Source organism: Bos indicus x Bos taurus, chromosome 23 (assembly GCF_003369695.1).
Source record: "Bos indicus x Bos taurus breed Angus x Brahman F1 hybrid chromosome 23, Bos_hybrid_MaternalHap_v2.0, whole genome shotgun sequence".
Lineage (NCBI taxonomy): Eukaryota > Metazoa > Chordata > Mammalia > Artiodactyla > Bovidae > Bos > Bos indicus x Bos taurus.
The window spans coordinates 4254915-4267787 of NC_040098.1; the positions used below are offsets into that span (position 1 = coordinate 4254915).

General features: G+C 38.6%; 1 protein-coding gene across 1 annotated transcript in view; it reads right to left on the reverse strand.

The window, feature by feature from the left end:
* Nucleotides 1-225: 225 nt before the first annotated feature.
* Nucleotides 226-12873, reverse strand: part of BEND6 (BEN domain containing 6) — a 63535-nt gene continuing 50887 nt past the window's right edge. The window contains exon 7 of the mRNA XM_027524541.1: nucleotides 226-1467. The gene's annotated coding sequence lies outside the window, so the exon portion shown is untranslated. The remainder of the gene's footprint in view (nucleotides 1468-12873) is intronic.

The window sequence follows — 12873 nt, forward strand, 5'->3', positions numbered from 1 at the left end:
GTAAATTGATGCAGCCACTAGGGAGAACAGTATTGAGATTCCTCAAAAAACTAAAATTAGAGTTATCATCGGATCCAGCAATTCCACTTCTGGGCATACATCCAGACAGAACTTTGATTTGAAAAGATACTAATACAAGCAACCCTATGTTATGTAAAAAAACTATCAGCCCAGAAAATTATTTTCTCCCTGGATTTTTCACATTAATAAGAAACAAGCAAATGGTTTTTATATTTTCAATGAAATTTATTCATATTTAGTTAAAAGTAGCAAATGTCAACCTAAGTTATTTCCTTAAGAATATTTATTTTGTACAATCACATTGTTGTCAAGCAACCGTTATGGAATGTTCCCGGGTCCACAGTACTGGACTTTGTAACCATCTTAGGGATCCTCCTCTCCAAGTCTGAGCATGGCCTTTTGTGCTGAAGAAGCATGGCTTGACACTGCACAATTGTCACTTGTGACAACCTGACGTCAAATGAGAAGTCTATTGATAAAGAATATTTTATCTTTCATTCGTTTACAAAATGGTATTCGTGTATGTGGCTAATTACTAAACCCATTTTTGTTTTCAATTATTTTCTCCTCTGAAACTATGAAAACAAATTAGGTAAAACTAAGCAATGTAGCAGTATAACCAACAACAAAAAGGCTTTTATCTTATACACAATGTTTTAGATATTGATGCTTTATATTACACACGTGCATTTAATATACTTTAGGCAATAAAAAGAAGCAGGTAAACAGACAAACATAAAAAAGGTTTTTTTTAAAAGTTGATGCATGTTTTAACAATCAAAAACTTGGATTTATTTCTTTTTCAGGAGTACAGTGGAATAAGTTTATAGTAAAATGAAAAGTTCTTCCTGTTCTTATTTTCTCAGATTCTTATTTTATAAATTTTATGTAATCTTATTGCTAAGATACTAGTAGTTCATTAGATATAATGATCAATTAAGTTGATTTTGTTGCTCTCATGTTTGTGAACATTGATTTTTTCACTGTTTACTTTTCCAAACATGTGCTTATACTAAAGATCCAAAAGCTAAAATGGAGAGTCATTGGTAATAATAAATGGAACAGGGATTGATCAGGACAATGATGACTCTTAGGGGTTAAAGTTTTTGTTGTTATGATAAGAGCTCAGATTATCCTGTTGGGTTAGCTGTACAGGGAAGCACTTTGGGGCAGGAAAGTGCATATTTCCAAGAAACTATACTGCATGCTCGTGGGCCTGCTAGAAACTCTGTGGTTTGATGCATCACTGGTACTGAGGGTGGCGTCTACATGCAGCTTCTTCGTGAGCTTGTGCTCCAGTAGGACGGCCAGCGGTGTCCCAAGTGCCTCTCGGCCTGTCCCTGCGCCTGTCCCTGTGCTCACTGCCAGGGAGGCTGCAGAGTCTCCAGCAAGAGCCGGTATTAGACTTACAACTGAAGGTGCTCTTGTTTCAGGAACTGAGGATACCTATAAGAAGCAAGTAAAAAAAAGAAAAGAACATATTTATGTGAGACTTCTTATAGTATTTTTAACAGTTGTTTTTTTTTTTTTTTTAATAAGCTTCCCTGATAGCTCAGTGGCAAAGGAATTGTTTTACGATCTACTCTGAAGAGTTCCGGCATAGGTAACAACTAAAATATTTAATATATATTTTTAACAAATGACTTTAAAGAAAACTTGAACACACAAAGGAAAATGAACAATCCCCACATACCCGTTAAAAAATTATGTACAGTTCTGTTTGTCACTCTTCAATAATACTCGCTGAGTGTTTAAATATTAGGAAATTTCCCAAACCTACCTTACCTCTTTCATAGATATATGAAATTATATATATGTATATATATAAATATCCCACATCTTCTTTGTCCATTCATCTGTCAGTGAACATTAGGCTTCTTCCAGTCTTGGCTACTGTAAATAATGCTTCTATGAACACAGGGGTACATATATCTTTTCTAATTACTGTTTTTGGTTTTTTTTTGGAAAAATACCCAGAAGTGTAATTGCTGGCTCATATGGTAATTTTATTTTTTTATTTTTTGAGGAACCTCCATACTGTTTTCCACAGAGGGTGTACCAATTTTTCAGTCCACCAACAGTACATGAGGGTTCTCTTTTCTCTTTTCTCATCCTTGCCAACGCTTCTTATTTGCTGTATTTTTGATAATAGCCATTCTGACAGGTGTGAGATGATATCTCGTTGTGGTTTTGATTTGCATTTCCCTGATGATTAGTGATGCTGAGCATCTTTTGATATGCCTTTTCGCCATCTGTATGTCTTCTTTGGAAAAATGTCTATTCAGGTCCTCTATACATTTTTAAATGGGGCTGTTTGTGTTTTTTTTTTTATGTTCAATTGTATGAGTTCTCTGTATTTTGGATATTAACTCCTATGGAGTATATCATTTACAAATATCTTCTCTCATTCAGTAGGGTGACTTTTTGTCTTGTTTATAGTTTCCTCATTATTCATTTTTCTTTCTTTGTTTGTTTCTTTTCTCTTCTTTTGCTCTCTTTCCTCTGGTTTGATGACTATATTTAGAGTTACGTTTGGATCCCTTTCTCTTTTGTGGGGGAATGTATTATGGATTTGTGTTTTTAGTTATCATAAGGTTTATATGAGCGTGCTCAGTCGCTTCAGTCGTATCCAGCTCTTTGTGACCCCATAGACTGTAGCCTTGGAGAAGGCAATGGCACCACATTCCAGTACTCTTGCCTGGAAAATCCCATGCAGGAGGAGCCTGGTAGGCTGCAGTCCATGGGGTCGTGAAGAGTCGGACACGACTGAGGGACTTCACTTTCACTTTTCACTTTCATGCATTTGGAGAAGGAAGTGGCAACCCACTCCATTGTTCTTGCCTGGAGAATCCCAGGGACAGGGAAGCCTGGTGGGCTGCCGTCTATGGGGTCACACAGAGTCGGACACAACTGAAGCGACTTAGCAGCAGTAGCAGCAGACTGTAGCCTGCCAGGCTCTTCTGTTGATGGAATTTCCCAGGCAAGAATACTAGAGTGGGTTGCCATGCCCTTTTCCAGGGGATCTTCCCAACCCAAAGATCGATCCCATGTCTCCTGCACTGCAGACAGGTTCTTTATCCACTGAGCCATCTGGGAAGCCCGAGGTTTATATATGGCAACCTATATATACAGATAATTTTTTTTTAAGTTGATAATCTCCTAAATTCAAACACATTCTAACAATCCTACATTTTTACTTCCTCCCCAGAACATGTCATGTTTTTTACATCATATTTATGTCTTTGTATTTTGTGTACTCTTTAACTATTCAACATAGATGATTTTGTCTTTTAACTTTCATACTAGCATTATAAGTGGTGGGTATACTGCCCTTACTGTCTGTTTGCTCTTACTGGTGAGTTTTTTTTCCTTGTGAAATTTTACCTTTCTTGTTTTTCTAGAAATATAATTCTATTTTCTGGTTTTCTGTTTTTTCTGGAGTTTCTGGTTTTTCTTTTTCATTTAGAGAAGTCCCTTTAGAAGAACTACTTCAGTGTTCCAGCTGTGAGAACCCCATGAACAGTATGAAAAAGCAAAAAGATATGACACTGGAAGATGAGCCTCTTAGTTCAGAATATGCTACAGATGAAGAGAGGAAATCAATTACTAATAGCTCCAGAAAGAATGAAGTGAAGCGGTTGGGTCAAACTGGAAACGACACTCAGTTGTGGATGTGTCTGGTGGTGAAAGTAAAGTTTGATGCTGTAAAGAAAAATATTGCATAGGAACCTGGAATGTTAGGTCCATGAATCAAAGCAAATTGGATGTGATGAAGCAGGAGATGGCATGAGTGAATATTGATATTTTAAGAATCAGTGAACTAAAATGGACAGGAATGAGTGAATTTAACTCAGATGACCATTATGTCTACTATTGTGGGCAAGAATCCAGTGGACTAAATGTAGTAGCCCTCATAGCCAACAAAAGAATAAAAAATGCAGCACTTAAGTTCAATCTCAAAAATGACAGAATGTACTTGGTTCTTTTCCAAGGCAACTGATTCAGCATCACAGTAATCCAAGTCTATGCCTCAACCAGTAATGCAAGAGAAGGTGAAGTTGACTGGTTCTATGAAGACCTACAACACATTCTAGAACTAACATCAAAAAAAGATGCCCTTTTCATCACTGGGGATTGGAATGCAAAAGTAGGAAATCAAGAGATACCTGGAGTAACAGACAAGTTTGACCTTGGAGTACAACATGAAGCAGGTCAAAGGCTCACAGAGTTTTGTCTGTGAAACAAAGAAGAGAAGTGAAAGGTGAAGGAGAAAGGGAAAGACATACCCACTGAGTGCAGAATTCCAGAGAATAGTGAGACATAAGAAAGCTTTCTTAAATGAACAGTGCAAAGAAATAAAAGACAGTAGAATGGGAAAGAATAGGGATCTCTTCAAGAGAACTGGTGTTATAAAGGGAATGTTTCATGCAAGGAAATGAACAATACAGGGCAGAAATAGTAAAGACCTAATAGAAGCAGGAGAGATTAAGAAGAGGTGGCAAGAATACAAAAAAGGTCTTGGAGAACAAGATGGCGGGGGAGGAGGTGGACACGGAGTACATCTCTTTTCATGGATACATCAGGAATACACCTTCACACACAGAGATGCATAAAGACCACCAGCTGAGAGTGGACAGGAGTACCTGACCCGTGGAAAAGAATATATAGAACCACGCAAAAACTTGTTAGGATGAAGGAACTAGGGGGAAAAACAGGAGTGTTACTAGGTCTGGACCTGCCTTCAGTGGGTGGGAGAACTGAAGCAGGGGTCTGATCCCCACATCGGGGCAATTGTCTGAGTCAGAGGAAAAACTTTTAAGGCTGAGAGTGAAACAGTTGATCTCTGTCAACCTAAATGGAATGAGAATCAGACAGTCCTTGCTGCAGCCATACATACCCTGGACAGGGACACATGTCCCTTACTTAGAAGGTGCAGTGGCTGGGAGCTGGAGCTTAGGGATTGTGGAGCAACCCCAGGGCAAGGGCTGCTGTCGACTGGAGAGACGGACAGAGAGGATGTGAGGGAGGAGATTGTGGTGGAAAATGCCTGTGGAGGAAAGCCAGGCAGCCATGGAAGCAAGGCAATACTGCTGAGTCACACGTAGGGAGTGGAGCCATCACCATAGCCTCTCTTTCCCCACACGTCACACTGATCAGTAGACGGGATGGCCCATCAAGTGCCTGATGCACCGAACTAGAGTTAAGACCCCACCCAGGGTGCCCCTTTAAGTGCCTGACATGCTGATCTCCAGAGTAGGACCCCAGCCAGGGGGGCCCCTCTATGTGCCTGACACTCAGAACAACATAGAAGGACCCCAGGCAAGAGAACCCTCTAAGTGCCTGAATGGGCGGAGCTATGGAGAAAGACTAGCCAAAGAGGCCTTCTGATTGCCAGCTACCAGAGGCTCTAAAAAAGACTGATAGCACCATAACTCCTGAGGCTGAGGCAGTCCGTGTCCCTGCACACTTGGTGCCACCAGGGTTCCCGCAACCCAAGTAGCTGCACCACCTTCACACTCAACCCTCACTGGGGCAGAGCTGCCACAGGCAAAGAAAAGTCTATGCACATGGGGTCACTTCAATTATGTCCAACTCTTTGCAACTGTATGGACTGTGGCCTGCCAGGCTTCTCTGTCAGGGGGGTTCTTCAGGCAAGAATACTGGAGCGTACTGGCCAATACTGGTTGCCGTACCCTTCTAGAGCACTGTATTTTCTGCTGCCCTAGCCGCCAGCCCTACTGAGTACTGTTGCTGCCAGAACCCCTGAGACTCAAACAGCTGCACTGCCTCCACACCTGGCCCTCACAGAGGCAAACCCAAGCCCTCCAGGGCAGCCTGAGGAGCAAACCCCAGTGGACACAAACCCCCAAACCACATGCAGAGGTGGAAATAAAACCACAATTGAAACCCAGAGGCAGTGTGGCTAAGGAAGAAGACCCAAAACCTCCTCACCAGCTGTACAAGCTGCAGATTAAATCCACACAATCAACAAGGCAGACCCTGTGTCTATGGAATAGATAAAAGGACGTTGAGAGCTCCCACAAAAGAAAACATACTAGTTCTGATAGCTGTGGACATTGGAGGCAAGAGCATACAGGAGTAGGACCAGATTAGAATCCGAGCTGCCCCCACAGCAGGTCCAGAGACCAGCACAGTATTGGAGGCCATCCTAGGGAGGTGAGGTGGACTGTGACTCCCTGACAGCAGTAACTCAAGAAAAACATTTGTTACTCTGTTTTGACTTGCTCTGTGGTTCTTTTGGATGTTCTTTCTTTTTCTTTTTTTTCCCTCTTTCACCTCTCCTCTGTTGTAGTTGTCAGTTTTATTGGCACTATGAAAGCTAATCAAGCTTTTGAGTTTTTTTCTTTCAATCACACTTATTATTGTTGTTATAAACCTCTGCTTCTACATTGGACCTTTGCAGTTCTGTGGAGTTTTTCTTTATTTTATTTTTTTTCTTTCCTTTCTTCTTCTTTTTTTCTTTCCTCTTCTTTTTTTAAATTTTAATTTTTTAAACCTATTATTCTTTCTACATTTATTCCTTTGTTTGCTTTTTCCTACTGTTCTTTTTCCCTTGCAGTTAATCTTTAATGTATATAACTTTCCTTTATCTACCTCTATTTAACTTTGAATATCTATTCTTTCTTTGTTTTTCTCCTTTACTTTCCTCTCAACATATTTGCTAGTTTTGTTTTCTTTGCTTAATCCTCAGCTGGCACCTTGCTCTAGCTTTGTTTTCCAGTTTGTGCCGTAGTTAGTTTTGTTCCTAACTGGTAGATATAACTTTTGGTTTCCGTTTTCACCAGGTCAATCCATTGTACTTTACTTTTATTGGACTGTTCTCATTTTGTTTATGGGTGTATATGTATAGGTGTATTTTCCATTTTTTAAATTATTTTGCCTGATTTTGTAACTGCCATTTGTCTGGGGTTCATCTTTGGTTCCTCGTTTTTGGGTATTTGTTTTAATCTCACTTAGTGCCATAACACACCACTTCTGGAATCTTCATTCCTGACCAGAGATCAAGCCCTGAGCCTTTGGAGTGGGGGCACTGACTCCAAGACCCCAGACTACCAGAGAACTAATCCTAGGGATTATCAAATAGTGAGAACTCCCACAAAAGAAACCACTTGAATACAAGACCCAGCATCTCCCAACCATGAGTAGCACCCTGTGCAGGATGCCTCATCCAAACAACAAACAAAACAAAAATACAAACCCAATCATCAGCAGACAGGATTACCACCTCACTCAGCCTTGCCCATCAGAGGACCACCACCACCAACAAAACAGCACAAATCTCACCCTGTATGAAGTTTACACAAACCCCTGCACCACCATTAGGAGGGCAGAAACCAAAAGAAAGTATTCAACCTTGAAGCCTGGGAAAAGAAGATCTCAAACACAGTAAGTTTAAGAAAAGTAATGAAATGGCAGAGAAATACTGCACAAATGAGTAAAACTATAAACACAGAAGCCAAAATAAATGAAGAGGAGATAAGCAAACTACCTGAAAAAGAATTCAGAATAATGATAGTAAAGATGATCAAAAACCTTGAAAAAACAGAATGGAGAAAATGCAAGAATCAATTAACAAAGACCTAGAAGAATTAAAGAACAAACATACAGAGACAAACATAATTACTGAAATTAAAAATATGGCAGAAGGAATCAATAGCAGAATATCTGAAGCAGAAGAATGAATCAGTGAGCTGGAAGATAAAATGGTAGAAATAACTTCTGAAGAACAGAATAAAGTATGAATGAATGAAAAGAATGAAAAGAACTGAGGATAGTTCCAGAGGCCCCTTGGACAATGTCAAATGCACCAAGATTCAAATTATAGGGGTCCGAGAAGAAGAGAAAAAGAAAAGGTATGAGAACATTTTTGAAGAGATTATAGGTGAAAATATCCCCAACATGGAAAAGGAAATAATCAATCAAGTCCAAGAGGCACAAAGAGTCCCATACAGGGTAAATCCAAGGAGAAACAGGCCAAGACACATAATAATCAAACTAACAAAGATGAAACACAGTAAAGAATATTAAAAGCAGCAAGGGAAAAGAAACAAGGAACATACAGGGGAAACCCGATACGTTTAACAGCTGATCTTTCAGCAGAAACTCTGCAGGCCAGAAGGGAATGGCAGCATATATTTTAAGTACTGAAAGGGAAAAATCTACAACCAAGATTACTGTACCCAGCAAGGACCTCATTCAAAATTGATGGAGAAATCAAAAGCTTTTCACACAAGCAAAAGTTAAGAGAATTCAGTAACCCCAAATCAGCTTTACAACAAATGTTAAAGGGACTTATAGAGTCAAGAAATACAAGAGAAGAAAAAGATCTACAATATCAAACCCCAAACAGTTAAGAAACTGGCAATAGGAACACATATATCAATAATTACTTTAAATGTAAATGGATTAAATGCTCCAACCAAAAGACGCAGACTGGCTGAATGGATATAAAAACAAGACCCATATATGTACTGTCTACAAGAAACCCACTTCAGACCTAAAGACACATATAGACTGAAAGTGAGAGTCTGGATGGAAAAATATATTCTAGATGTCTGGATGGAAAAATATATTCCATGCACATGGAAAGCAAAAGAGAGCTGGAATAGCAATCTTCATACCAGAAAAAATAGACTTTAAAACAAAGAATATTACAAGAGATAAGGAAGGACACTACATAATGATCAAGGGATCAATCCAAGAGGAAGACATAACAATTGTAAATATCTATGCACCCAACATAGGAGCACCGCAATACATTAAGACAAACACTAACAGACATAAAAGCAGAAATTAATAGTAACACAATAATAGTAGGAGACTTTAACACCCCACTCATACCAATGGACAGATCATCGAAACAGAAAATTAATAAGGAAACACAAGTCTTAACTGAAACATTAGATGAGATGGATCTCATTGGTATCTTCAGGACATTCCATCTAAATGCAGAAAAATACATCTTCTCAAGTGCACATGGAACATTCTCCAGGACAGACCACATCTTGAGTCACAAATCAAACCTCAGTAAATTTAAGAAAACTGAAATCATATCAAGTGTCTTTTCTGACCACAATGCTATGAGACTAGATATCAAATACAACAGAAAAACTGTAAAAAACACAAACACATGGAGATTAAACAATACGTTTCTAAGTAACCAACAGGTTACTGAAGAAATCAAAAGGGAAATCAAAAAATTTCTAGAAACAAATGACAATGAAAACACAACTCAAAACCTATGGGATGCAGCAAAAAGCAGTTCTAAGAGGAAGTTTATAGCAATACAATCCTACCTCAAGAAACAAGAAAAACATTGAATATACAACCTAACTTTACACCTAAAACAACTGGAAAAAGAAGAGCAAACCCCCCCAGAATTAGCAGAAGGAAAGAAATCATAAAAATAGAGCAGAAATAACTGAAAAAGAAATGAAAGAAACAAGAGTAAAGCTTAATAAAACTAAAAGCTGCTTCTTTGAGAAGATACACAAAGCGGACAAAACTTTAGCCAGACTCATCAAGGAAAAGAGAGAGAAGAAACAAATCAACATAATTAGAAATGAAAAAGGAGAGATTACAACAGACAGTGCAGAAATACAAAGGATTATTAGAGACTATTATGAACAACTATATGGCAATAAAATGGATAACCTGGAAGAAACAGAGATTCTTAGAAATGTTCAATCTTCCAAGACTGAACCAGGAAGAAGTAGAAATTATGAACAATCCAATTGCAATCACTGAAATTGAAGCTGCAATAAAAAAAATCTCCCCCCCACCAAAAAAGGCCCTCAGATGGTTTCACAGGAGAATTCTATCAAACATTTAGAGATGAGCTAATGCCTATTCTTCTAAAACTCTTTCAAAAAATTGCAGAGGAAGGAACACTTCCAAACTCATTCTATGAAGCCACCATCACCCTGATACCAAAACCAGATAAAGACAACACAAAAAAAGAAAACTACAGGGCAATATCACTGATGAACATAGATGCAAAAATCCTCAACAAAATTTTAGCAAACAGAATTGAACAATACATTAAAAAGCTCATACACCATGATCAAGTTGGGTTTATTCCAGGGAGGCAGGATTCTTCAATATATGCAAATCAATCAATGTGATACACCATATTAACAAACTGAAAGATAAAAACTATATGATAATCTCAATAGATGCAGAAAAAGCCTTTGACAAAACTCAGCACCCATTTATGATGAAAACTCTTCAAAAAATAGGCACAGAAGGAACCAACCTCAACATTGTAGAGGCCATATATGACAAGCCTACAGGAAACATTATTCTCAATGGTGAAAAACTGAAAGCATTCTCCGTAAGATCAGGAACAGGACAAGGGTTTCACCACTATTATTCAACATAGTTCTGGAAGTCCTAGCTACAGCAGTCAGAGAACAAAAAGAAATAAAAGGAATCCAGATTGGAAAGAAGTCAAGCTCTCACTGTTTGCAGATGACATGATACTGTACGTTAAAAACAATAAAGATACTATCAGAAAATTACTAGAGCTAATCAGTGAATTTAGCAAAGTCACAGGATACAAAATCAACGCACAGAAATCACTTGCATTTCTACATACTAACAACGAAAAATCAGAAAGAGAAATCAAGGAATTAATCCCATTCACCACTGCAACAAAAAGAATAAAATATCTAGGAATAAACTTACCTAATGAGACAAAAGAAGTGTACACAGAAAATTTTAAGACACTGATGAAAGAAATAAAAGATGACATAAACAAATTGAGAGATATTCCATGTTTCTGGGTAGGAAGAATCAATATTGTGAAAAAGACTATACCACCAAACACAATCTACAGATTCAATGCAATCCCTATCAAATTACCAATGGCAGTTTTCACAGAACTAGAACAAAAAACTTCAAAATTCATATGAAACACAAGAGACCCCAAATAGCTACAGCAGTCTTGAGAAAAAACAATGGAGCTGGAAGAATTAACCTTCCTGACTTCAGATTACACCACAAAACGACAGTCATCAAGACAGTATGGTACCGGCACAAAAAAAGAAATATAGACCAATGGAACAAGATAGAAAGCCCAGAAATAAACCCATGCACCTGTGGGCACCTTATTTTTGACAAAGGAGGCAAGAATATACAATGGGGCAAAGACAGCCTCTTCAATAAATGGTGCTGGAAAAATTGGACAGCTACATGTAAAAGAATGAAATTAGAATACTTCCTAACACCATACACAAAGATAAACTTAAAATGGATTAAAGACCTAAATGTAAGACCAGAAATTAGAAAACCCTTAGAGGAAAACATAGGCGGAACACTCGAGGACATAAATCAAAGCAAGACCCTCTATGACCCACCTCCTAGAGTAATGGAAATAAAAACAAAAGTAAACAAGTGGGACCTGATTAAACGTAAAAGCTTTTGCACAGCACAGGAAACTCTAAGTAAGGTGAAAAGACAACCCTCAGAATGGGAGAAAATAATAGCAGGTGAAACAACTGACAAAGGATTAATTTCCAAAATATACAAGCAGCTCATACAACTTAATACCAGAAAAACAACCCAATCAAAAAATGGGAAAAAGACCTAAACAGACATTTCTCCAAAGAAGACAGACAGATGACTAACAAACACATGAAAAGATGCTCAACATCCCTCATTATTAGAGAAATGCAAATCAAAATTACAATGAGGTATCACCTCACACCAGTCAGAATGTCCATCATCAGAAGTCTACAAACAATAAATGCTGGAGTGGGTGTGGAGAAAAGGGAATGCTCTTGCACTGTTGGTGGGAATGTAAATGGATACAGCCACTATGGAAGATGGTATGGAGATTCCTTAAAAATCTAGGAATAAAACTACCATATGACTCAGCATACACAGAAGAACTGTACAAAAAAGATCTTCATGACCCAGATAATCACGATGGTGTGATCACTGACCTAGAGCCAGACATCCTGGAATGTGAAGTCAAGTGGGCCTTAGAAAGCATCACTATGAACAAAGCTAGTGGAGGTGATGGAATTTCAGTTGAGCTATTCCAAATCCTGAAAGATGATGCTGTGAAAGCACTGCACTCAATATGCCAGCAAATTTGGAAAACTCAGCAGTGGCCACAGGACTGGAAAAGGTCAGTTTTCATTCCAATCCCAAAGAAAGGCAATGCCAAAGAATGCTCAAACTACCACACAATTGCACTCATCTCACACGCTAGTAAAGTAATGCTCAAAAGTCTCCAAGCCAGGCTTCAGCAATACGTGAACTCTGAACTTCCTGATGTTCAAGCTGGTTTTAGAAAAGGCAGAGGAACCAGAGATCAAATTGCCAACATCCGCTGGATCATGGAAAAAGCAAGAGAGTTCCAGAAAAGCATCTATTTCTGGTTTATTGACTATGCCAAAGCCTTTGACTGTGTGGATCACAATAAACTGTGGAAAATTCTGAAAGAGATGGGAATACCAGACCACCTGATCTGCCTCTAGAGAAATTTGTATGCCGGTCAGGAAGCAACAGTTAGAACTGGACATGGAACAACAGACTGGTTCCAAATAGGAAAAGGAGTATGTCAAGGCTGTATATTGTCACCCTGTTTATTTAACTTATATGCAGAGTACATCATGAGAAACGCTGGACTGGAAGAAACATAAGCTGGAATCAAGATTGCCAGGAGAAATATCAATAACCTCAGATATGCAGATGACACCACCCTTATGGCAGAAAGTGAAGAGGAACTAAAAAGCCTCTTGAGGAAAGTGAAAGTGGAGAGTGAAAAAGTTGGCTTAAAGCTCAACATTCAGTAAACGAAGATCATGGCATCCGGTCCCACCA